This window comes from Cupressus sempervirens, chromosome 2 (assembly GCF_028749045.1).
Source record: "Cupressus sempervirens isolate cs-2001-9-10 chromosome 2, ASM2874904v1, whole genome shotgun sequence".
Classification (NCBI taxonomy): domain Eukaryota; kingdom Viridiplantae; phylum Streptophyta; class Pinopsida; order Cupressales; family Cupressaceae; genus Cupressus; species Cupressus sempervirens.
In genome coordinates, this window is record NC_143119.1 from 530556361 (window position 1) to 530581567 (window position 25207).

Below are 25207 nucleotides of genomic sequence, written 5' to 3' on the forward strand. Positions count from 1 at the left end.
TAGAAACTTCCCTTTGGAGATCGAGTGAAGCTCGGTTAACACTGACTTCCTCATTTTCTTTGTTGACTGAGTGAGCTCGGTGATCACTGTCTTTCACCTTTCCTTTGTTGACTGAGTTAGCTTGGTTAACACTGTCTTCCACATTTCTTTTGATGACTGAGTGAGCTCGATTGTCACTGTAGATTGCATTGCAGACTGTCTGAGCTCGGTGAACTTGAGACTAATGACTGATATGACATTTGTGTGACATCAAGGACAACATTATCCAACAAGTTGAGCCACATGATTTGAGCTTGGGCTTTCCAATGCCAAGAAACTTTCCATGATGTTAGCCCCTACATAATAACCCATTGAGTGTCTAACTAGGACCTATGGTTTATGCATTATCTTTGATTTTGGTTTCAGTCCTCATTACTATCTGGCATGAGTGTTAGCATGGAATTTTTCTTTATATATGTTTGTGGTTGGATCATTATCTCCATTACCATGATGATAGTGGAACTATGGGTTTCATGTGGTTGGGAGGCATAACTACCTAAACCACTATTAGGGACTGGTGTACATAGATGATCTATTGTCCCAATGTGATTGTTGCTAGATGTTTTCACTTGGTACTTTGGGTTTCAAAGTATGCTTTCTTAAGATTTATGCTTTCATTGGAATGCTTGTATATCATGTTTAGATGGTGTTAGTTAATTGATACATTCTCTTATTATGGTATTTAGCATATGATTAGATGATGTTATCTACTTAGTTGGAGTATTTATTTCTTTTGGTTTAGCATGCTATATTTCTTGTTCTTATGATTTTATTATGCTTTAGTAGCAATGTCCTTATAAGACAACTCTGACTATCTAGTTGGCAGTTTGGGATGTTATGCATGGGGGTGGATAGGACCTTCAAGGTTTCACGATGCTATTATGGTTGGGAGAAACCACACACTTAGTTTGGTTATTTTAATTCATTTACGATGTTGTTTCTATATATTGTGATGTTTCTTTTAGTACATTCTTTATTGCTATGTTTTAGATGGTTAGATGTAGTTCCATCTTGTAGATCTATGGATCTAATACTCTTTGGTGTGGATGAAATATTTTCCTATCTTTTTACCTCATTATTTTTTGGCTTGTTGATTTGGATCCTCACACAAAATTACACTTTCTCATGTGAGAGTGCAAAAGTTTGCATGGTCTTTTGAGTTTTCTCACAGAGTTTTTAGTACTTCCTTGTGCAAAACTCCACACCAATTATGGGTGTTTTGGTTGCTAGGTCAAGTACTTCCTCACAAAATTTGGTGCATTTCCTCATGTAAAAGGTAGTTTCTTGTGTGGAATGATGTACTTTCTTATGCAAATTTCTATTAGCTATATTCCTCATAGAAAAAATAGGGGGAATCTCTACTAGGTTTTGGGGAATATAATTTATTCTTTTAAGTACCCTTTGGGTTTGCTTAATTTTCCATGCTTTGATAGATCTAAGATTCTTTGTTCTATTTTCTTCTTTGGTCTTCATTTCTCTATTTGGGTGTGTCAGTTAGGTAGTGGCATTTGGAGATTCACTAGTTACTGGGATTGTGGTTAAGTCTTCCATTATGATCTTTGTGATTCTTGTATGTTGAGTGTCATGTACATCCACACTTTCTTAAGAAAAAATTTATCTTGTCTTGTATTGAATCTTGGTTCTAAGGATCTCCAAGTGGGGCATTACATTTGGTATCAGAGTCCATGTTGCAATATTGGAATATTTGTGTTATGCTTCCACTATGTTTGTGTTTTCTATTTGTGTATTGCTATCTTATGTTTGCTTATTTTGATATCTCATTTTGGTTCATGCTTGTGACTATAGTACCTAGACAATAGGCTAATACATAACATACTATTAGCAAATAAAAAACTCAATAAATATATGCTAGCACCCTCTAGTCTACCATGAAACCAAACTAATAGAAAGGAAGAAAAACAATATTAAAACTCCCTCTTTCATTTGTAGCTCCCATGTCCTTCTTTCTTCTCGAAATGATGTAGCTCCAAAATTTCCTATAGTGCACACAATTGTGAAGCAAAAGCCTAAGATGATGATAATGCTATGAGAATACTTGAAGTTTTGATTTTAGTGTGAGAGGAAGAGTGCAAAAGATGAGAAAACTAGGGACTAAAAATGAGAGAAAGAGTGGTCATTTTATAATCAACACATAGAGTGAGAGCATTGGATTTGTCACCTTGGATATGCAATGTGGCAAGAGATTCCTTTGAGAATCCATGATGCATATGACACAGATGCCAAGTACAAGATTCTATGATGCATGGAAGTCAAACTTGGCTAAATGTGGGAGAGAATCTATGATGCATCATAAGACACCTCAAGCCCACTTAAAGCCAAGAATCTATGACAAAGGGAGCTAAAGATAGAAATGCATAAGGGAATAAGAATATTGGATTATGACATATCTTAGCCAAATGTCAAAGGAGAATCCACGAGATGTCATACCCGAGTGTCATGATGATGTCAATATTTCATGGAATATTTGAATTAAAAATCCTTTATTCCACAAAATAGAAATTAGTAAAAATGGGATTAATGGTGGAAAAATGTGACTTAGGAAATTAAGAATTTCCATGGTTTGTGAATGATGAATTAATTAATCAATAAAATTAATTAATTGAGGATGTTAGTTAAGAAGAATAATTAGTAATGACATAGGATTAAATTATGGGTTATTTAATCCTATAGAGAAAATTAGTAGATGATTGGCCAAATTGATTAGATAACTTTGACAGTATCCTTTGATGAAATGTGATGATGATACAAATTGAATAGGATGATGATAGGTTGACCAAATCCATGATCAAATTGATTGATTGATCAAAATTGATAACATGCCAAGGACACATGACATGAACTAAAGATATTTAACATTTAACTGACATTGTAAATGCTACAGGATTGAGATTGATTGATAAGGTTGATCATAATAATATCGATGGACACAATCAATATTATTAAAGTGGTTGATAATTCCATGATCTAACATTGAAAGACTCAATAATTTCAAAGATTAGATGACATGAATGATAGTACTAAGGTCAAATTGATAAGATTTGATAGATTGATAGGTTTCCAAGGCACTAAAAGCCACAACAATACCTAGGATTGGACAAATGATGATTGATTTAAGATGTTATACATTTTGTGATGATTATGGTTGATTCTAGATAGTTCTAAGTTGATTTGGGGTGATTTTGAGTTTATTTGAAATGGTTTTGAGTTGATTTGATATGATTTCAAAATGACATGAAATTGATGTGAAAGAGGATGCAAATGATAGAGTATGATCAATTCAGCCAAAATATTAGAGTTAGTAGAATGACAAAATGGGAAAAATTAGTATGAAGAAGTGATGAAATTGTAGATGTGAACTATTTTTGAGTGTCTACAGTGATGTTTGTTCTACCCCTTATCTTGTGACTCCATAGTGATTCCTCCTATACATAGCCCTAGTGGTCACAGTGGTAACCAACATAATAATCATGAAGAAGAACACTAGGAAGAGGAACGTCAGGGTGGAGAGGGAGAATAGGGTAATTATTATTAGAATAGTATCAAGGCATTGATGTTGGTACTACATGAGGTTCTTTCTCAACCAGGCCTTTATGTAGATGCCAACAAGATCATGCTTAGGAAGAAGGATCTCATCATGGATATTCCCACATGTCAGATCACCGAGAAGAGGAAGAGCAAGGCCATGAGTGGGAACATTCTTGTACACCACCTAGTGGTAGAAGGCACCAATAGAGAGGTCATGGTCATAATTATAATGATGACCTCACTTAGGTGGAGATGACACAGGAACTTTAGAGGTCCAAACCAACATTTTTTGATGGTCATGGGACAAGGCTCAAGGTTGAGACCTAGTTACTGGATATGGGGCATTACTTCTCTTTACTATCTTACAAGATCAATGTGAAGGCCTGTTGTGTTATCACATAGTTGAGGGAACATAGTTCTATTTGGTGGGATATGGAGAGAAAGAAGTTCTATATTGATGTGGTGGATCTCACTTGGGAGATTTTTGAGGAAAGGTTTATGGAGAAATCCATTTCTCCATAGTACCTTGAAGCTTGTACTAATGAATTTCATCAACTCAAAAAAAGAAACATTATGGTGGACTAGTATGACAAGTGGTTCCTTTGGTTGGGACAATATTCAAGTTATCAGAATGACAAGGTACTTGTCACGTAGCATTTTGTTGAGGGCCTTTTGGACTCTATCATTGCGGATGTCCATGTTTAATAGTTGAGGATGCTTGTAGATGCCATGGAGAAGGAAAGAATTCTAGAGAGTAATGTGACAAGAGGGTTCAACAAAAAATTTGGTTCTCAGAACAAAAATGCACAAAACTCAAGGCAATATGCACAATTCACTCAGCCCTCTAGAAAGGGCCAAACCTAGTCAGTACCCGCTTAGGGTGGATATCATCTTGGGAATTGACAAAAAGGGTTTTGGACCAAGGGTGGACATTATTTAGGTAACTCAAGGAAGAAAGGAGATGACCAAATCCATGGATAGAAATCTCAATAGGATTTCCCTTCTTAGAGAAGTCAACATAATGCTAGTAGGGGTAGTGCACTATATTCTAGTACTATTTAGGGTCGTTGTGGGACATGATCCAACTTTTAAGGAAGCTATTTTTCTTGTGGCTAGCCTAGTCATAAAGCTTTGAGATTTCCTATTAAAACATATTCAAGACCTAGTATAGGTGTAGCTAGATTAAAGCCTACTATGGGAGATGCAAGTGGGAATCATCGAGTCTTTGTAGTAGTTGATAACCATCAAGCTGGGCACTAGGATACCGTAGTCAAGGCTATAGGTACATTGTATGGTATTTTATCGTCAATATCATTTGACTTAGGCGATTCAAATTATTTTATTTCACCATCTCATATTCATCAATGTGGGCTAGTGGTAGTATGTTAGGTTGATAGGTGGTAGGTTGAGTTAGCCACAAGTTCCAAAGTGGCTATAGATTCTTTGGTTAGTGATTGTATTTTGAATTTGAGAACCTTCACCACCATAGTGGATCTTTATATCCTACCTCTAGGATTGTACTACATTTTTTTGGGCATGGATTGGTTAGCCACCCATTAGGTGACTATAAGTTGTTGTTGTAATTTAGTGTAGTTGATAACACAGGTGGGTAGGTGGAACTTTTAGGGGTTCAGAGACTAGTCTCACTTCAGATGATCTTAGCTAATCAGTTGAAGCAAAGTGTGTGAAAGGGATGTTAGATGTTTCTTGTTTCTATTAATGATCTTGAGGAAGCTGAGAGTCATACATTAATAATTAATGATTACCCACTCCTTCTTGAGTATGTAGATGTGTTTCCTAATGAGATTCTAGGTATGCCACCATAGTGTGACATTGATTTTCAAATTGATATCATAATAGGAGTGGAGCCTATTTCATGATCTCCTTACTACATGAATACTTAGGAGTTGAGTAAGATTAGATTGCAATTAGAGGAATTGTTAGCACTAGTCATCTTCATGAATAAGAAAGATAGTTCATTGCATTTATCTGTCTACTACTGGTAGTTGAATAAGGTGACAGTGAAGAACTGATATCCTTTGCCAAGGATGGTTGACTTGTTTGATCAGATGAAGGGATCATGAGTGTTCTCAAAGATTGATCTTAAGTTAGGATATCATTGGCTTCATATCCCAAAGAATGATATTCATCAAATAAATTTTTGTACATGATATGGACATTATGAGTTCATGGTTGTACCCTTTGGGTTAACCAATGCTCCATCAATGTTTATGAGTTTGATGAATGGAGTATTTCACATGTAACTCGATTAGTGTGTCATTGTATTCTTGGATGACATATTGATCTATTCAAAGACTATTGAGAAACATGAGATCCATTTATGTTAGGTGTTGCAAGGCTTGAGAGACCATTTGTTGTATGGAAACTTGAGTAAATGTCATTTCTTCTAGTTAGAAGTAAAGTATTTGTGGTATATAATCATCACTAATGATGGCATTATGGTGGATCTAGAGAAAATATGAGCTATCGTGAATTGGTCGCTACCCCCTAATGTTTCAAAAGTTTATAGTTTCATGGGATTGGTAGGTTACTACCATTACTTAGTGAAGGATTTCTCATGAGTGGTTCATACCATCACTTCTCTTCAGTGGAAAGGGAAGAAGTATGTTTGTCATAATAGTTTGAGGCAACATTTAGTACTCTTAAGGAGTGTTTTACCAGTGCACTAGTCCTTATAGTGCCTAATACTACAAGTGATTTCATAGTTTGCATAGATTCTTTGTTGGAAGGTGTGGGTGCGGTGTTGATGTAGGATGGTCATGTGATTTCTTATGATTCTAGAAAAATCAAGGACCATGAACTTAACTATCCCACTCATGATTTGAAACTTGTGGTCATAGTGTATGCTCTAGTTTTTTTAAGGCATTTCCTTTTGGGACATAGGTTTGAGTTGCATAGAGATCATAAAAACTTGCAATAAATCTTTACTCAACTAGATCTGAATACACGATGACATCATTGGATGAAATTCTTGTGTGAGTATGACTTTGATGTTCATTACATTAAGGGGAAGGAGTATGTCATCACAGATTCCTTGAGTAGGAGGTGACATGTAATATTAGTGTTTTCATTGGGTGTGGATCAATGAGGCCATATCTTAGAGGCTTTTCCTAGTGACACTTGGTATTAGAAGATGAGGGCAGACATTGAATCTGGACATACCCTTGAGAGGAGGTTTTTAGGACTATGACACTTAGGGCATATCTATGTACCTGTGTCTAGTGATCTTTGTACCTTGGTTTTGTTGGAAGCACATCTTGTACCATATTTTGCACATCCTAGCATTAAGAAAATGCATGCCAATCTTAAATAGTTATACTCTTGAGTACAGATAAGGTGTGATGTTGCTGATTTTGTTGCTTGATTTCTTAAGTGCTAGAGAGTGAAGGCAAAGCATCAACATTTGGTGGGTATTTTGCACTCGATACCATTCTAGAGTGGAAGTGGGATATGATTATTCTATTGATTTTATCATAGGGTTGCCTATCTCATCATGGTGACAATGGATAAGTTGTTCAAGGTAGCACATTTCTCACCTATGAGAGCATCCTACATAGCTTCTTTTGTAGCACATGTTTTCTTGGAGGATATTTTTCATTTGCATGGGATCCCTCATAAAATAATTTTAGATAAAGATCTAGTATTCACTTTTGCATTGTGGACATCTCTCAAGCATGCTTTGGACACATAGCTCAGATTTAGTTTGGCTTATCACCTAGAGAATGATGGTCAGACTAAGATAGTGAACTAGGTTGAAGAAGATATGCTTTGCATGTATATGATAGACATGTAAGTAAAGTGGTAGAAGTATTTATACCTTTTTGAGTTTGAATACAACAACAGGTATCATAGCTCTCTAGGAATGTCACCTTTTCAGGCCTTATATGGTAGACTATACCATACCCCTTTGAGTCAGGATCATTTAGAGGACTAAGTACTTTTGTGTCTAGATATGCTTCAAGATATGAAGCAATAGGTTGTTTGTATTATGGAGCATTTGGTTATTACTTAGGATATGCAAAAGAAGTATTCAAATGCCCATAGGTTGGATCATCACTTTTCAATTGGAGATAGGGTGTTTTTAGAGTGTGTTTGAGGAAGAGCCTCATTTTTTATGGGAAGGCCTCTAAGTTGGCACCACATTTTGTCAGACTATTTGAGATCCTCAAGAGGATCAGTCTTGTTTCTTATTGACTAGTGTTGTCACCTAGCCTATCATGAATCCATGGTTTGGTATCAGATTGGTTTTGACAATTGAGTGTCAACACACTTAAGAAATTTCTAAGATAATGTCAAGTTTAATATAGATGTTGAGCTATAGTATGTGCTGAGCCAGAAATCCAATAGGTGCTGAGTAAAATTCAGGTGCCAAGCAAGTTTCAAGTACCAAGTCACTATAGGTGTTGAGAAAAGTATAGGAGACGAGTGAGACAAAGTTACTATAGGAGCCAAGCAAGATAGAAATGCTATATATGTCAAGCATTAGTAATAAATAAGTGCCAAGTAACATAGAATCAACATATGAGTTTGTGCCTTCACAAACTCGAATGTAAACCATTTTTGACCCGACTCAAGATGAATCTTGAAGGATCTAAAAGATAAGATCAAATCTATTACATTCCCTATGTAATTAGCATGCAACCAATCAGAAAAATGGAGAAAGCATGCAAAAAATTAAGAAATATGAAAAACTTGAGTGGGAAAAGATGGATGAATCTCGATTGCAGATTCATACCTAACCCTAAGTCTCAAAAATCTTTAAAAGGAGGTCGATACCCCATAATTTAGAAAGAGTTGAGTAAAAGAGAAAGAGGTTATGTGGAATGCATGAGTGAATGTTAGTGAAGTTTTAAGGGGTGTAAGGACTTAGAGGAAGAGCAACACTGAAGAATCAAGTTGATTAGAACAAAGTATCAACACTATGAATAGAGTTATATCAGATCAGGAAGGATCAGATCAAATTGAGTGAAATAAGGGTCTAGATTTAGCAATTAAAGATTGTAAGTTATTAGGTCAAGGCATTCTACCATACTTTCTAACCATTGTATTAGGAGAATGAAAATCATATGATGATAGGTTGGTTTAATAGCCATATTGTAAATCATTAACAGGGTAACATTCCAAGTGAATGTTTGTAAATCCTTTAACTAGGTCACTTTTAATAGGGTGTAAAGCCTTTAACAAGGTAGGCCTATTACAGGGTAGACCATTGTTGATGGTCAAACTTTGTAACCTTAACCAGTTACATATTGTTGCAATGATAATTTGTTGGTGTCATCCCCACCCCAATTTTACCTTCTCATTTTGGAGGGTTTCTGGGTGACCAAAATATCATGTTATCTATTTGCATGCATTTCTTTACTCTTATGTTTATTAGAGATGTTATATGCATGTGATTAATCTTAGTTAAAATTTTTAGAGGTAGAATACTGGTACTTCTGATTCACCCCCCCTTCTTAGAAGTAAATCTTTCCACTTGTAAATTCCAACAATTGGTATCAAAGCTAAGTTCTCACAAGGAGAAGCCTTACGGTTTGGAGAAAAAGATCTAGAAATGGAATTCTACTAACTTGGGAAGATCATAGAAAACTAAGAAATTGAGATACACCTCATTCTACATTCTCTGGAAGAAGCCAGGGAAGAATTGAGGAAGTCCTTAAAGAGAAGAAGATAGATTGCCATAGCTGAAAATGATACACAATACAAGGAGATTGACACCTCAAAAGTGTTTGCAAATGGAGATTCCAAAGATTTGATGCAATAATAGTAGACCTGATGGAGAAGAATAGAGCCCAAGCAGACGAGATCATAAATCTTAAGCTTGAACAAGAATCACAAGCCATGATGCTTTGTGGAATGACTGAACAAAAGAAAAGAGCTATTGAAGATAAGGCTATGATAGAAGAAGACAAGAGAAACCTTGTTAACAGATTGGAGGAAAATCCAATTGAGCTTGCAAGAATTTTCAACATGCAGCTAGAAACCCTAAGCTAGATGATGAATGCACATCATGAACTAAATATCAAGGACATTGAGATCTCCACACTAAAGATGCAAAATGAACAACTACAACATTACTTAAAAAGAGAGAAGGAGATTTTAGATATCTTTAGCAAACCCAATGAAGCCATCAAGTACTTTGAACAAATACTAAAATCACCAAGAGCCAACAATGATACTTCAGGACTAGGATAAACCAACACTGAAAAAGGAGAGTCATCCAAGACTGCAAAAGATAGAAGTGACAAAGGTAAGAACACTAAACCTACTTGTCATTTTTGTAGTAAAAAAGGACATACCTCTAATGTGTGTAGGAGCAAGAATGCTCATTAGTAGGACAAACCTAAGAACATGGGTCATTTTCACAAGTGCAACAAGTAAGGACATCATGCACATGATTGTAGGACTAGAACCATCAAAACACCAAGATTTGAAGGACAATACTACAATTGCAAGAAGTATGGACATAGAGCTTTTGAGTGTAGATCAAAACCTATGTGGACACCAAACCAACCAGTAAGGTCAAACAATCATGGATGTCACTAAAATTGGGATTACAACACAAGGCATAGCTATCACTACTATTAAGAATATGGACACATCCCTAAAAAATTGCATAAGAACACATTTTAGTGGAAACTACAGTAGATGGTTGAGCCAAACTACATGCTTCAATTGTTTGAAGACTAGTTATATCAGCATAAATTGTCCAACAAGGTCAAAGGCACCAAATTTATGTTAGCTTAAAGAATAAATTTGACAACTGAGTGTCAATACACTTCACCAAGATCAAGAGTAAGTGTCGAGTAAGATAAGGTGCCGAGTGATAACAGGTGCCGAATGATAACAAGTGCTAAGTGCAATAGGTGCCGAGTGATAACAAGTGTCGAGTGATAACAAGTGTCGAGTGATAACAAGTGCCAAGTATAACAAGTGCCACGTATAACAAGTGTCAAGTACAACAGGTGCTGAGAGATACAATTTTGTTTAGGTGTCGAACTATCTAGGAAAAAGCATGTGCCGAGTATCAAAAATACTTTAGGAGCCGACTAACTCAGTAGATCAGCATAAAAGTTTGAAATTGCACAAACTATGATGCAAATAGTTTTTGCAGCCGGTAGAAGGTAAACTTCAAAGGATCTAATAATAAAATCGAATCTTTTATTTTTCCTATGTAATTTGCATGCAGCCAATAAGAAAAATGCTAAAGGCATGCAACCAATCAGAAAAAGATAAGTATTGAGAGGGAAATTGAGATTCAGTATGGATCGTAGATCCAAATCAAACCCTAAGTCTTTGAAGTCTTTATAAGGAAGACAAAATTTCATTGTAAATATAAATATGAAAGGACATACAAGGGTGCATAAGAAAATCTATTTTTAGAAGCAAGGGTTATTAGATCACAAAGGATCAAGATCAGGAGAAGGAAAAAAAAGAGCCTGCATTCAGCAATCAAGGATTGTAATCTATCAGGTTTATTGTATCTAATACTCTCTAGAAATTATATTAGAATAAAAATCCTATGGTGATAGGTTAGCCTTATAGCTATTTTGTAAGATCCTTTTGAATAGGTGATTAAAATCCTTTAACTAGGTGACACTTCATGTTAAGTGTTTGTAAATCCTCTAACTAGGTCACTATTAATACAGTGTAAAACCTTTAACAGGGCAGGCCTTCAGAAGTGGTTGAACAATATTGCTGCAGTAAATTTTTGTGGGTATCATCCCCACCCTAGTTTTACCTTCTTATTCGTGGAGGGTTTGTGGGTTACCAAAATTCCAGTGTTATGAGTTATTGATGCATGAGTTTTGTTACATGTTTATTTGATGTATTTACATGCATACAACTTACTTTCAGTTAAAAGTTTTATTGGCTAAAGTTTGATACTTATGATTCACCCCCCCTCTCATAAGTACTCTTTCCATATTTGAATATTCCAACAATTGGTATCAGAGCAAGCCAGGTTCTCACAAGGGAAAGCCTAACAGCTTGGAGGAAAAGATCTAAAGATGGAAGCTTTCAAACTTGGAAAGATCATTGAAAATCAGGTGATAGATGTGCAACTTTCTCTGCATAGCTTGGAGGAATCCAGAAACAAATTGAGAAACTCATTAAAAAAGAGGAAGGATCTAGCCATAGCTGAAAATGATATACACTACAAGGAGATTGATACCACCAACATATTTTCCAGTGGAGACACTAAAGAGTTTGATGCAGCAATAGCAGAACTGATGGAGAAAAATAAAATTCAAGCAGATGAGATAAGAACTCTCAAGATGGAAAATGAATCACAAGATATAATGATATGTGAAATTACTAAACAAAAGAAAAGAGCAGTTGATGATAAGGTCATGATGGAAAATGACAAAAGGAATCTTGCAAACAGACTTGAAGAAAAATGTACTGAACTAACAAGGATCTCAAACACGCAGATGGATACACTTGCCCAAATGATGAACCTTCATCGTGAACTCAATGTAAAGGATATTGAGATCTCTACCTTGAAGATGCAAAATGAAAAAATGCAGAATGAATTGAATAGGGAAAAAGAGGTAGCAGAGAATCTCAAAAAATCAAGTGAAGTAATCAAGTATTTTGAACAGTTGCTGAAATCACCAAAATCTGCCCATGATACATTAGGACTTGGATATAGCAGCACTGAAGTTGGAGAATCATCAAAGAGTGTAGAACAAAGAAGTGATAAAGGTAAAAATACAAAACACTCTTGTCATTTCTGTAATAAGAAGGAACATACAACTAATGTGTGTAGGAGTAGAAGATTCAATCAATCAAACATACCAAAAAGTTTCTGTCACAAGTGCAACATGCAAGGACATATGACACAAAATTGCAAATCCAATGTCACAAGGACTCAAAGATTTGATGGACATTGTTATAATTGCAAAAAGTATGGACATAGGGCATTTGAATGCAGATCAAAACCTATGTGGATAGTAAATCAACCAGCAAAGACATCAAACCATGAATTTTGGGATTACAACACCGGGTACAACTATCACTATTGTCAAGAATATGGACATATCCCACAGAACTACATAAGAACACATTTTAGAGGAAACTAAGAAAGATGGTTGAGTCAAACCACATGTTTGAGTTGCTTGAAAACTGGTCATGTCAGCAGGAATTGCCCAACAAGGTCAAAGGCATCAAGTTCTGAGTTCAGCAATGGAAAGGCAAAGATAGATGTTGGACATATTAGAAGTGAAATGAATAAGACATGGAGGAAGAAAGATGAGTCTAGCACATCAAGTATAGAGATCACTTCACCTAATAGGTCAAGTGATCACACTTCATCAAATTAAGCAAAGAACAAGTGTGAGGGATCGATAAACCTAGTTACATCATAAATCAGTCCCAAGACATATAAGAACTACAAAAATGAAATCAGCATAAACAAAGATGCTAAGTCAAAATTGAGAACTTTGTGAAGATATGTCAAAGTTTCCTTCAGGAGACGAGTTGCTAAAAACAACCAAGTTGATAGTTGATGTCGAGCTATTTAATATCAATAGGAACCGAGTAAAGTAAAACACAATGGGAGCCGAGTCATGACGAAACTTTTCAAGTGTCGAGTAGACAGTTTGCAGTGTACTAAGCATTTATTACTCTATTTTGAAGGGTACATAAATCCAATTTTCAATCATTTTCCCACCATTCGAACAAGAAGCAAAGCCAAAAAAGAGTGGAGAAGATGAAGATCAGCTCAGAAGCCATTCGTGAAGATTTCAACAGCAATTCAAGACAAGTTTCATCGATCTAAGGTATTTTACTTTAGTGCTAAGCTACGTAGGACTTATAAACTTGTTTAAATTATAAAACATAGCTTGGAAAACAATGGCATCTGGGTCAGGAACCACTAAGGGTATAGAGAGTCATGAAGTTTAGTTGGTCACAACGAAGTTAAACAACCTGAATTTAAGCCCATTCCAAAAGTAGCATACAAGAATGATCCTACAGGTGCATTATCAGTTATTCCGGATAAAGTTGTTATGGTCCAAGATGTTTGCAGATGTTATAATTGCAAAATTGGTGCCATAGGAGACTTAGAAATCTATAATGCATATGATAAACTATGTGAAAACAAAGTACTAAAAAATGAGTTTTCAATAGTAGAAAGAAAAGGATTGACCAAAACCCTAGCATTTTCGACTATTTTAAAAGCTGAATGGATATGGATAATCTTGAGCCGAATACATGATGGAGCTTTTTGGTTAGAGTCAGGACTAGTAAAATTTACCAAGAAGACTGTTCATAGGGTTACTGATATTCCAACCCTAGATCGGCCAAAGACCCTGCGAAGTGACAAAAGGGAAGTAATAGAGAAAAATACAGTGCCAAATGGAACAATAGAGGAATGACTATCGACACAGTCACAGATCCCCTACTAGATTTTGCTGTGAGAATAATTTCACACAAATTCTATCAATCAAGCAGGTTGAATAGTGTACCTTGTATAGCAGTTGATGTTGCATATAAGATAATCAAAAGAGATCACACTTATGATCTGGCAGAACTCATGTTTCAACAAATTAATGAAAATCTGGGAGCTATAAGGAAGAGAAAGGGAGCTCAATGCAAATTTGGATCAGTTTTGATGTGTATGTTTTTCTATCTGATGAAAGAATTTCCTTCTATGGGTAAGGTAAAATGGAATCCGGATAAAAAAATTGTTGAACAAATTAATGGATACATTGAACAGATGGGTGAAAATTTTGATGCCCAAATGACTGGTTATTTTGAGGACTTCAAAAAGTCCATGAAACAAAGAATGAGAATTCCAGTCTCATTGACTGAGAAATATGAAAAAGATATTTTTTTTCTTGTAGAAATAGATTATACTTACCTACAAGCAGTTATACCTAGAATAAGATGGCTTAGGCGACTAGGTTATGAACTTGATGTTGATCAAGCCTCTGCAGCAATAACAGCTCTACTTGCAGAAGAAGCTGATAAAAATGCAAAAAAATTTGGAACCTATGATGTTGTCAAATCAAAGATAATAATAGATTTGAAGACTGCTTCAGCAATAAAGAAGAAAGAGAAAATGGTGAGACAAATCAAAAGAAAATTTGGCGTGGAAGAAGAAGAAGGAACAACAGAAGAAGAAGGAGAAGACATTGAAGAAGAAGGAGATAAACTTCAAGGTCAGACTAAAGGGTTAGGAGAAGACAAAGAGGAAAGTGCTGAGGTAGAAGAAGCCAAGGAAGCACCAGTTAAGAGAAAGACCACAACTCCTTCTGCTCCTAAATCCAAGGGGAGGAAAGTAGCTGCCCCTGCACCAAAGAGACCTACCACAAGGGCTGCAGCACAAAGAGCCCAAGAGGAGGCAAAAGGAAAGAAGAAAGACTCAAAGAAGACTGCTGCTGAGTCAAAGAAAAAGAAATTTATTCCCCAACCTGAAACAGATGAGGAGAAAACAGAGTCAGAGGATAATAGTCAATTTCAAGTGGTAAGACACAAACCCCAGACTGCTATTGATAAATTATGTTCAAAAATTAGAAATAATTATTTAAAAGTTCTAAAGAACCTGAATTTTTCTAAGCTCACCAAAGAAGAGAAAAATAAATTAGAGGAATCTGTGTATGCTATGATGGCTGAGTATAAGCACACACCTCTAGAATTAGATGAATCTATGCCAAGAGAATTGTATAAAATTGTAGAGGATAAATGGCATTTTTGTTTACAAATGGAAAAAGAAATAAGGGAGTCAAAATTAGCAAGATTGTTTCCTAATCTAACTAAGGATCAAATAATAAATGCCATAAAAAGGCATAATAATAGATTCACTCCCAAGTATAGAGCATTCAGCATATTGCAGAATAAAATTGAAGAGGTAGTTACTAAATCTACAAGATTGTGGAAAATAATTTACAAGAAAATTGAAGATGTATATAATGAAGAATATAAGGCAGAGGCAATTGCCAAGACAAAGGAAAAGAAAGTATTAGAAACCAAAGAAAAAGAGAAGGAACTAGTGGAGAAGAGTAAAGAAGAAAAGGAAGAAGAGGCACATAATGAGGAGAAAGAGGAAGAGAAAGATATAGCTAAGCCACAAGATCAAAGTATGCAAGACATATAGGTATCTCCTCCTAGTCCTCCTCATGCCACCATCACACCTGCAGATATTATAAAAATAAAGGATGTTATAGATACTTCAAATCTAGACATCAATCCATTAACTATAGAGGATTTAGAAATCCTTGACCAATCATCACTAGTAGCAAAATTAAGTTCAAATCCTGTATTGGTTAGTGTTGATGAATTACAGAATCCAGAAGTTAAAACAGAGATAGTCAAGGTAAAAGCACAAGTGCCACCTTTGACCATACAAACTACTGGTATTCTATTCCTTCCACCACCACCTCCACCAAGTATAGTCACTTATACACTCCAAATGCTGAGTACAGTAGCAGGGAAAATAAAAGAAACATCTGAACAACCAACAAGTTCAACCCCACCTAGCATTCATAAAAGGGATATTCAAGCTAAAGAAAAATATGAGACAAAGAAGAAGGAGGATACTACAATACAAACATTGGTTGCATTACCAAAATTTGGTACTCCAACACAAACTCTTTAGCAGCCGAGCACAGATGGATTATAGTTGAAAATTAGAACACCAGGCTCGAGCTCATCAAAGGCAGTCAGGAGACTTCACTATGGAGTTCCTGAGCTTGATGAAGAAATAAAGATCCCATATTATGAATCTAGCACTCTTACTGAAGAAAAGATTAATGAAATTCAGAGTGCATTAGAAAAAAGAAGGAGACAAGAAGCACTAAGAAAGGAATACAAGCATAAGCTTACATTGAATGAAATTAAAGATATATTCACAGAAGCTTTTTGCTTACAATCTCCAGATGAGTCAAGACCAATCATGGAACAACTATCTAATATAGTTGACCAAGTGACTAATGAAGACTAGGAAACAAATGCCAGATTGCTTGAATGGTCAGAAAAGAAGTTCCAAGGTAAAGTAAATAGTAAAATATTCGGTGATATAGCACTATCTAAAGAAGAAATGGCAAGAAAGTTATAACAGTTAAAATTGTACTAGGAAACATCTTTTCCCTGTACAACAAGTTTTGTGATTTTTCCACATTCACATAGGACACTAGCCAGAAAATACTGAGCTTGGAAAATAATCTAAAAATTTTTAGCATGCAACTTCCCACAGATCCACCTCAGAGTGAGAAGCATTTTGTCCAATCGCTTCACACACAAAGAGAGTTAGCTGTCTTAGTAGCAGAGGAGGCAACCACAAAAGAAAAATTGATACAAATTCAATCGTCAATTACTCCTCATTTGGAATTACTTCACAAGGAGCAGATAAATGCAAAGACAGTCCTCGGGAAAGACCCCAATCTTTCTTCATCTGATGGACTTGTACACCTAGCAGCAGAGATTGTCATTCAACATAAGACATTGGATGTCGCATTAGCAAATTGGGATGCAACTCTGAAGGTACTCCTTGAAGTAAATAGCACATTTTTGGCCAAGTATGGCATTGCATTGTAAAGACCCTTGACATAAGTGTCAAAAAGGGGGAGAATAAGTAATAAGAGAGTAATAAGAAGTGATTAAGTAAGGGGGAGTTAAGTACAAGAATGAAATGATAAGTATGATAAAAGGGGGAGATAGAAAATATTGAGATAGCAAATTTTGAATGTAGGATAAATTACTGAGTCACATGGATCTTAATTAAGTGTTTTTGTCACTCATGTCAAAGGGGGAGATTGTTAGCTTAAAGAATAAATTTGAAAATTGAGTGTCAATACACTTAACCAAGATCAAGAGTAAGTGTCGAGTAAGATAAGGTGTCGAGTGATAATAGGTGTCGAGTGATAACAAGTGCCGAGTGCAACAGGTGCCGAGTATAACAAGTGTTGAGTACAAAAAATGCCGAGAGATAAAGTTTTGTTTAGGTTTCAAGCTATCTAGGAAACAGCATGTGTCAAGTATCAGAAATACTTCAGGAGCCGAGTAACTCAGTTGATCAACATAAAAGTTTGAAATTGCACAAACTATGATGCAAACAGTTTTTGCAGTTGACAGAAGGTAAAATTCGAAGGATCTAATGATAAAATTGAATCTTTTATTTTTCCTATGTAATTTGCATGCAGCCAATAAGAAAAATGCTAAAGGCATGCAACCAATCAGCAAAAGATAAGTATTGAGCGGGAAATTGAGATTCAATATGGATCATAGATCCAAATCAAACCCTAAGTCTTTGAAGTCTTTATAAGGAAGAAAAAATTTCATTGTAAATATACATATGAAAGGACATACAAGGGTGCATAAGAAAATCTATTTTCAGAAGCAAAGGTTATCAGATCACAAAGGAACAAGATCAGGAGAAGGTAGAAAAGGAGCCTGCATTCAGTAATCAAGGATTGTAATCTATCAGGTTTATTGTATCTAATACTCTCTAGCAATTGTATTAGAATAAAAATCCTATGGTGATAGGTTATCCTTACAGCTATTTTGTAAGATCCTTTTGAATAGGTGATTAAAATCCTTTAACTAGGTGACACTTCATGTTAAGTGTTTGTAAATCCTCTAACTAGGTCACTATTAATACAGTGTAAAGCCTTTAATAAGGCAAACCATCAGAAGTGGTTGAACAATATTGCTGCAATAAATTTTTGTGGGTGTCATCCCCACCTTAGTTTTACCTTCTTATTCCTGGAGGGTTTCTGGGTTACCAAAATTCTGGTGTTATGAGTTATTGATGCATGACTTTTGTTACATGTTTATTTGATGTATTTACATGCATACAACTTACTTTTAGTTAAAAGTTTTATTGGCTAAAGTTTGATACTTATGATTCACCCCCCCTCTCATAAGTACTCTTTCCATATTTGAATATTCCAACAATTTAGAGTTCAAAAAAGGAAAAGAGAAGGTAGATGTTGAACACATCAAAGGAGAGATGAATAAAATATGGAAGAGGAAAGATGGAAGTAGCACATCCAATGGAGGGATCACTTCACCTAAAAGGTCAACTGGTCATGCTTCATCCAACTAAGAAAAAGAAGGTATGTGGAATTGATATGCAAAGTTTTATCATACATAAGTTCCTAGACAAGTAAGTACTGAAAAGGAGAAGATCAGCATGAATAGAGATGCAAAGCTAAAAATTCAAGTTTTCACAAGTGTTGTTGAGTTACCTTCAAATGTTGAGTAAAGATCTAGTACATGCTAAGTTGTCTACCAAAGTCAGTAGAAGCCGAGTGGTTAGTTGCAGCTAAGTTAGTAGTGGATGCCGAGTGAAGGGAAATTTTTATTAAAGCTAAGTAAGAGAAACTCTAGTATATGTTGAATGGTAGAAAGACAATGGAAGTTGAGTAAAGAAAAATTGCTTAAGGAGCTGAGTGGATAGTTGTAAATGCACTAAGCATTAAATGCTATGAAATAAGGGTATCTGATGACATTTTGAATCATTTTTCACCATCACGAACAAAGAGAAAAAATGAAGAAGAGTGCATAATAATTTCCAGGTAGAATTTTGAGAATTTGAGTAGATTTCTATGAATATTTAGCATAGTTTCATCGAATCCAAGGTATTTATACTAGTGCCAAGCTACCTAGTTTCAAAATTTCTTCGTGTTTAAACCCTAGTTGGAAGAAATAAGCCTCTAGTTCTAGGAAACCTTAGGAGAAAGAGCTATTTGAAGTTCAATTAGTGTCAAATAAAGTTAAACAACCTAACTTTTGACCTATCCCTAAAGTTTCCTATAAAAATGATCCATTCGGAGCCCTATTCGTAATTCCTCCTAAGGTAGTAATGGTGCAAGATGTTAGGAGATGCTATAATTGCAAGATAGGTGCTATATGAGATATGGAAATTAGGGAGGCATATGATAGATTATGTGAGAATGGAGTCTTAAAGGAAGAATATCAAATCATTGAGAAGAAGGGTTTAACCCGTGCACTAGAGTTCCCTACTATTTTTAAGACTGAATGGATCAAAATTGTGTTGAGTAGGATACATGATGGTAGTTTGTGGTTAGAAGATGGCCCAATCAAAATATCAAAAAGGATTGTTCACAGGGCAATAGGGTATCCAACCCTAGATCAGCCCAAAACACTAAGGAGTGACTCCAAAGAAGCTATTGAGAAAAATACTGGAGCCAAGTAGAGCAAGAGAGGCATGACCATAGATACTATTAAGGATCCTCTTATTGATTTTGCTATTAGATTCATTTCCCAAAAAAATTATCAATCTAGTATACTCAACAATGTTCCATGTATTTTAGTAGAAGTTGGATAAAAACTTGTTAAAAAGGATCATACTTATGATCTAGTAGAGCTGCAATTACAACAAATCAATGAAAATCTTGGAGCTATAAGAAGAACAAAGGGAGCCCAATGTAAATTTGGTGCAATTTTGATTCGTAAATTTTTCTATGTACAGAATGAATTCCCATCTTTTGGAAAAGTTAGCTAGAAGAAAAATAGGTCCATTGTAGCCCAGGTGAATGAATACATTGAACAAATGGGGGAAAATTTTGGGACATTAATGATTAGTTATTTTGAATATTTCAAGAATTCAATGAAGTAGAGTCTTAGGATTCTAGTCTCACTTGTGGAGAAGCACACAAATGATTTTTTTTTCTTGTTGAGATTGATTGTACCTACATTCAAGCAGTCGTACCAAGGGTAAGATGGCTTAAACCTCTTGGATATGAGATAAACATTGACGAGGCATCTACAGCCATAACAAAATTGTTAGCAAAGGAAGTAGATAAGAGTGCCCCACATTTTGGCACATATGATATGGTGTGATCCAAAGTGGATATGGAGTTAAAGATTGCCTCTAAATTGAAGAAAAAGGATAAACCAGTGAAGAAGCTCAAAGAAAAATTTGGAGAAGGCACAACAAAGGTAAAGGTAGAAGAAGATGAAGAGGAATAGGGGCAAGGACTACTAGCATTAACCCAAGGCATGGGTGAGGATGCTAAAGAAGAACAAGGTGTCAAGTAGGAAGAGAAAGCACCCAAGGTAGAACCCAAGAAGAGGAAAGCACAAAAACAACCTATTGCATAGCCAAAAGAGAAAAAGAAGGCTAAGCCAAGCCTAGCCAAATCCACCACAAGTGTAGATACACGAGCTACAAAAAGGTTAGCCAAGGAACAAAAAAATAAGAAAGCTACACAACAAGGAGGGAAAGTAGAGAAAAAAAGGAGAAAATGTGTGGCACCTCCAGAGTCAGATGAAGAGAGGACATAGTCTGATGATAATGAACAATTTGGAGTGGTAAGTCACACCACTAAATTTGACTTAGAAAATATTTGTGAAAATATTAGAGACAATGCAGACTTTTCTGGATTGAAAACTATTGATTTCAATAAGTTAAGTAGAGATGAGGAAAACATAGTGGAAGAGTCAATCTACACTATGATGGCCAAGTTCAAAAATACTCCACTTGAACTTGATAATACTATGCCTAAGGAGCTATATACAATTGTAGAAAATAAATGACATTATTGCCTAAATATGGAGAAAGAAATAAGAGTCTCAACATTGGCTTCTGTAAAGCCTAACCTCACTAACGGTCAAATAAGAAAGACAAGTAAGAAACATGGGAGAAAATTTGCACCCAAATATAGAGCCTTCAACATTATACAAAATAAGATTGAAGATGTTGTAAAGAAGTCCATACAAATGTGAAATTGTTTTATGGACTGAGTATAGTGAAAGAAGGACAAGAAGATCCCTTTGAGGGAAGAAATAATGATGAGGAAGAAGAGGAAAATGAAAAAGAGGAAGAATGAGAGAAAGAAAAGGAAGAAGTTGCAATGGAGAAGGAAACACAAAAAGGTGTTATGGCAATAACTGAAGAGCAACAACAAGAATAGAGTATGCAAGACACACAACTACCACCACCTAGTCCTCCACATGCAACACCTACATGTACAAAAATAATAATTGTGAAGGATGTTCTTGACACCTCTAGTTAGAACATTAACCCATTGACTACAAAGGATCTCAAAAATATCCTTCACTAGACTACTTCACAAACATAATTATGTACCAATCAAATCTTGGTGAGTGTAGAAGAACTTCAAAAGGTAGTAGCTAAGATAACCAAAGAGAAGGTGAATCCACAAAAACCACCTTCACAAACTCCAATAGCTACAAGTGGACAACCACAAGAGTAAAAAGCACAAGATGCATTTTCTAAGGTTGATTCCATATTTATAGTAACTTCAACTACTGAGGAGTAAGCAAAGGAGAAAACAAGATAGAAGGATATCTTTGTTCCTACAACACAAAGTCAAGGTGCACCTCCTCTGATTACAATAATTGATCAAGGAAAAACTGAAGAAGACAAGGAGGAGATCCCTAAGGAGAAGGAATAAGAGGCAATCCAAACATTAGTCAACTTTCCTACTATAGGGACTCCTACTGGAACTACACAGTGGCCAAGCACTAATCTAGTACCACTACAAATATCAACACTAGTCTCAAGCTCTACCAAGATAGCAAGGGTACTTCACTATGGAGGCCCTGCACTTGATGAGGAAATATTCATACCAAGCTATGACTATAAAAAAATGAACATAGAGCAAATCAATGAAGTGCAAGAGGCATTGGAGAAGAAGAAGAAGCAATACATACCCAGGAATGAGTATAGGAAAAGGCAAGCATTGATTGAAATCAAAGACATCTTTCTTAATGCATTCAACTTGCAAGTACCTAATGAGACAAAGCCCATCATGGATAATCTATCCAACATAGTGAACCAAGTACAAAATGAAGACCTAGACACCAAAGCTAAATTGCTTGAATGGTTTTAGAAGAAGTTCTAGATGAAGGTAAATGAGAAAATCTCTGGTGAGATAGAACTATTACAAGTAGAACTGGCTAAAAAGATTGAAAAGGTGAAAGTAGTACTTGAGAACATATTATCATTGTACTCCAAATTGTATGATTCCTCATACTTCACACAAGAAACAAGCTAGAGGATATTGAGCTTGGAAAGGAACCTCAAGGTATCTAGCACATAGCTACCAAAGGATCTAGCTTAAAGTGAGAAGCATTTCACCACAATGCTTCACACATAAAAGGAATTAGCTATACTCACAACAAATGAGGCTAATACCAAGGTCAAGTTGATAAAAATACAATCTACCATAACCCCTCACGTGAAAGTTTTCCACAAAGAGATGGCCTATGCAAAAAATGTCTTGAAGAAATATCTTGATCTTTCTACATTGGAATGCCTCATACACCTTGCAACAGAGACAACCATCTAGCTTAAAGCACTAGAAATTGCATTAGACAATTGGGATGCTACTCTAAAGATCATTATGGAGGTAAGTAAGTCTTTTTTGGCTAAATATTCAATTTATTCATAGAACCCTTTGACATAAGTGTTAAAAGGGGGAGATTTTTTATATTGTGGGAGAATACCCAAAGGGGAGATACAATAGCCAAAGGGGAGATAATAAATTTTTCTGAGTTTTGAGGAGAAATAAGGAGCTAAAGCCAAAATGATACAAAAACTACAAGGGAAGATGTGTGAGAAGGGGGAGTAGAAATAGAGAAGACAAGGAAAGGAATGGCAAGGCAAAGATAAAGAGTATCAGAATAATTAGCATGAGATAAATTTAGCATAAGGGATTTTGGATATAGAAATGGCACATCAAGTCAAGGGGAGTTACAAGTTTTGAGGTATATAGTCTTGTACAAAATTTTGAACAAGTTTTTGAAGTTTTGTACATATGCCAAACAAGATTTATATTATACTCATAGAGATCAGATTCATAATGCTTAGTGAAGTGTTTTTGACACTCATGTCAAAGGGGGAGATTGTTGGTCTTAGATTGGTTTTGAAAATTGAGTGTCAACACACTTAAGAAATTTCTAAGATAATGTTGAGTATAATATAGATGTTGAGCTACAATATGTGCCAAGCCATAAATCCAATAGGTGCCAAGTAAACTTCAAGTGCTGAGAAAGTTTCAAGTGTTGAGTCACTATAGGTGCCAAGAAAAGTATAGGAGCCTAGTGAGAAAGAGTTACTATAGGAGCCGAGTAAGACAAAAATGCTTAATGTGTCAAGCATTGGTAATCAATAAGTGACAAGTAACACAAAATCAACATATGAGTTTGTGCCTTCACAAACTTAGATATAAACCATTTTTGAGCTGACTCAAGATGAATCTTGAAGGATCTAAAAGATAAGACCAAATCTATTACATTCCCTATGTAATTAGCATGTAACCAATCAGAAAAATGGAGAAAGCATGAAACTAATTAGGAAATATGAAAGATTTGAGGGGGAAAAGATGGATGAATCTCAATTGTAGATTCATACGTAACCCTAAGTCTCAAAAACCTTTAAAAGGATGTCGATACTCCATAATTCAAAGAGAGTTGAGTAAAAGAGAAAGAGGTTATGTGGAATGCATGAGTGAATGTTAGTGAAGTTTTAAGGGGTGTAAGGACTTAGAGGAAGAGTAGCACTACAGAATCAAGTTGATTAGAACAAAGTATCAGCACTATGAATAGAGTTATATCAAATGAAGAAGGATCATATCAGATTGAGCAAAACAAGGATCTAGAATTAGCAATTGAAGATTTTAAGTTATCAATTCAAGGCATTCTACTATACTTTCTAACCATTTTATTAGGAGAATGAAAATCCTATGATGATAGGTTGGTTTAGCAACCATATTATAAACCCTTAATAGGGTTGTAAATCCTTTAACAGGGTAACATTCCAAGTGAATGTTTGTAAATCCTTTAACCAAGTCACCTTTAATAGGTTAGGCATTTCATAGGGTAGAGCATTGTTGATAGACAAACTTTGTAACCTTAACCAGTTACATATCGTTATAGTGATAATTTGTGGGTGTTATCCCCACCGCAATTTTACCTTCTTATTTTGGAGGGTTTCTAGGTGACCAAAATCATGTGTTATCTATTTTCATGCATGTCTTTACTTTCATTTAGAGATGTTAGATGCATGTTATTGATCTCAATTAAAAGTTTTAGAGGTAGAATATTGGTACTTTTGATTCACCACCAAACCCCTCACCTTCTCAGAAGTAAACCTTTCGACTTGTAAATTCCAACACCTTGATGTCTTCTATGTTTCTATTTTGAGATAGTATATTCTTGATGTGACCCATATTCTTAATTAGGATTTTTTGTAGGTGGATGATAGACAACTTACTTTGGAGCCCATTTGTATCCTTCAACATTGGAGGTTGACTTTAAGCAATTGGGATATCGAGTATGTAAGGGTCTAGTGGGACCTAAGTGATGAGACCTCTGTGACTTGGGAGGATGCTACATGTTTGAGAGCATTGTATTCCTATCTTTTTTCTAGCTTCTAGGAGTAAGCCTATGCTTAGTGGGTGAGGATGTAGTGCCTCTCATGTTTTTATTCTAAACCTTGTTATATTTTGATTTGATAGATCCTTGATACTCTAGTTATGTTTAATTTGAGATGACTTGAGGGTCGAATGTTATACTTTGATTCCAGTATCATAGATGCTTTACTACTATGTTGTTTAGTTGATCATATTTGCATGTTGAAACCATTTTGACATGATAGTAGGTTTAT